The following is a 3,207-nucleotide window of genomic DNA, read 5'->3' as shown; positions in this document are numbered from 1 at the left end:
TCACTAGAGGGCCTCTGGACCGGGACTCAGAGTAGTGGGCTGGCCTGAGTCCCCCTTTCCCCCCTTTTTGTTCCCTTTGGCCATACGCTCAGCCATAGGCCGCAGGGAGCGGCCAGCCGGAACCACGCCAGATCCTGGACTGTAGGGATCGAACTTAAAGGTGTGAGACTGTTGATCACCCCCCCCCCCGCCCCGGAAGGGGGCGCGAACGGACCGAAGGACGCTGTCGGAGGGCAGTGTTCCAGAAGGAGGACCCTGTGTGTCGGGAACACAGCGGGTCCACATGCCAACCCCTGGCGGGACGACAGATGGCACACCACCAGGAGGAGGCGCTCTACTGGATCGAACCGATTCTTCGCGGTGACCAGTAGGAGACGCTGTGGTGGTGAGTCCCAACCCTGTCACACTGCCCATGAAGAGCCATATATCAGGTGATGGCCCAGTGACCTTGTTTACACCTGGCTGAGGTGTCAGCTTGTCCTTTGTCCCCGAGGAACTGGTCTGGCCACTCCCCAGATTTGGAATATGTCTCAGTCACACCATACTGGGGAATCTGATAATTTCACATGCAATGTGGCCACACATATTTTATCAGGACAATATTGACCAGCGGGTTATGAGTTCTCACCCGATACCTCCCAAGGCATCTTTGTACAAAGATTATTGTAATAGTGTGCAAGGGGTGAATAAAGGGGTACAGAACACCACACCGGCATCTCTCGATCTTCTCTAGGCTGAGCTGGGGGGCCGCAGGTCAAAGTGAGCAATGTCCATGCCCCCTATTCTCCCCTACACCTCCTGCTCTCCCCAACCTGCCAGAGATACTGTCTCTGCATCTCTCCCGGAGAAACCTTCCCCGTGCTACTATACCTCCCTTCTGCCTGCTGGGAACCCCTGTTCTGCTCTGCTCCCTCCTTCTAACCTGGATCCCAGCTGGATTCCCAGGGGATCACAGGCCTGAGAGAGTGTTAAAGAATTCTGCAGATTTGGGCTCCTCAGTTCTCCACCTGGCTCTGGGAGGGGACTGTGATTATGGTGAAAGAGGCTAACAGCACATATATGTGGCACATTCAGTGTGTCTGAGACTGGGGTCTGCCACTTTAGAGAGCTGGGTTCTAGTTCCACCTTTGCCTGTTGCTGATCTATGTGGGGGCTGAGTGTCTTTTCCTTTGGGGTTTGTACAGCGCCTAATATTCATAGACTCATAGACATTAAGGTCAGAAGGGACCATTTTGATCATCTGGTCTGACCCCCTGCATGCTGCAGGCCACAAAACCGTCCCTACCCCTTCCCTTGACTCTGCTGTTGAAGTCCCCAAATCCTGTGTTTTAGTGACTTCAATTGGCAGAGAATCCTCCAGCCAGCGATCCCTGCCCCATGCTGCGGAGGAAGGCGAAATACCTCCAGGGCCTCTGCCAATCTACCCTGGAGGAAAATTCCTTCCCGACCCCAAATATGGCGATCAGTAAATCCCCGAGCATGTAGGCAAGAGTCTCCAGCCTGACCCTTGTTAGCCATTATACTATTTACCTGCCATTGCTCGGTATTCCTTGGCTAATATGTTTTTCCATTAAACCATTCCCTCCATAAACTTATCTAACTTAATCTTGAAATCAGACAGGTCCCTCGCCCCCACCGTTTCCCTCGGAAGGCCGTTCCAATATTTCACCCCTCTGACGGTCAGAAACCTTCGTCTAATTTCAAGCCTGAACTTCCCCACGGCCAGTTTATATCCATTCGTTCTCGTGTCCACATTAGTACTAAGCTGGAATAATTCCTCTCCCTCCCTTGTATTTATCCCTCTGATATATTTAAAGAGAGCAATCATATCCCCCCTCAACCTTCGTTTTGTCAGACTAAACAACCCGAGCTCCTCCAGTCTCCTTTCATACGACAGGTTTTCCATTCCTCTGATCATCCTAGTCGCCCTTCTCTGCACCCGTTCCAGTTTGAGTTCATCTTTTTTAAACATGGGAGACCAGAACTGCACACACTACTTAAATGAGGTCTCACCAGTGCCTTATACAACGGAAGCAGCACCTCCTTATCCCTACTAGATATACCTCACCTAATGCATCCCAAGACCGCATTGGCTTTTTTCACCGCCACGTCACATTGTCAACTCATAGTCATCCTGCGGTCTACAAGGACCCCTAGGTCCTTCTCCTTTTCCGTTACTTCTAACCTCAGCTTGTAACTAGTACGATGGGGCCTGGTGCAGGATCGGGGTCCTAGGTGCTGCCACGCTCTGGTTTCATGTGATTCATGCAGTGAAAAGCCCCCTTGAAAACAGGTTTTGTGCTTCACAACTCTGACACTGGGTCAGTTACAGTGTGAATCCCTGACACACACACATCAGGTGTTTGTCCCATGTTTTGCCTGTGGAACCCCCTGGTGCGGGGGTGTGGTCAGCCTCCTGCCCAGGGCCCCACATGCAGACATGGAGAGTCTGTGACAACGCTCAGCCTGAAAGCCTGGCGTTTTGGCACAAGGTGTAAAGACTCATGTGTTTAGCCCTGGAGTCGTTGTTCCAGTCCCTAGCATTGGCTACGGTGGCAGCCAGCCCGTGGCAGTGAGGTTTGGTTCATGTGGGAGGGCAGAGGAGAGCCCAGGCAGATCGGCTGGTGCCGCGCAGGCCTGGCTGCTCCTGGCCATAGCCAATTTCCCTGAGCACTTTGAGAGGTAAGTGACTGTACACTAAGTACTTGCCGTGCTTTGGGATAAAGGGGAGCAGAATCCCCTCTCTTTACTCACCGCTGATCCGGTAACGTCAGCCCGGGGCCTGGCCCGTTGCCGGGAGTCAGACGCCCCTTCCCAGCTCCCTCAGACGTGTGCCACATCGGCAAGCACAGCTGGGGACCGACCCTCTGGAGTCGTCTCCGGACATGTCCATGTTGGGGCTGCCAGGAGGCGCACAGCTTGCATGTTCCCCGGGGGTGGGGGGTGCCGCAGCCTGTTCACTCTGCCTGTCCTGGACCATAAATCCATCCGCACTGGGGTTGGGCACCTCGGGTCTGAATACGGGCTCCAGGAACGTGGGAGATCCTGGACCCCACAGCCAGAGGAGAAGCGCAGAGACAGCAATGGAAAGCGAGAACTGGGAGGTGTCTCAAGGGCTGCTCTAGACCCCATGCTCTCCAGGGACAGATTGTGTGGCCTTGTGGGCAGAGCCTCTGATTGGGGGTCAGGACACCTGGGTTCTTTCCT

This window comes from Trachemys scripta, chromosome 14 (genome assembly GCF_013100865.1).
Source record: "Trachemys scripta elegans isolate TJP31775 chromosome 14, CAS_Tse_1.0, whole genome shotgun sequence".
Lineage (NCBI taxonomy): Eukaryota > Metazoa > Chordata > Testudines > Emydidae > Trachemys > Trachemys scripta.
This window is presented reverse-complemented; position numbering follows the sequence as displayed.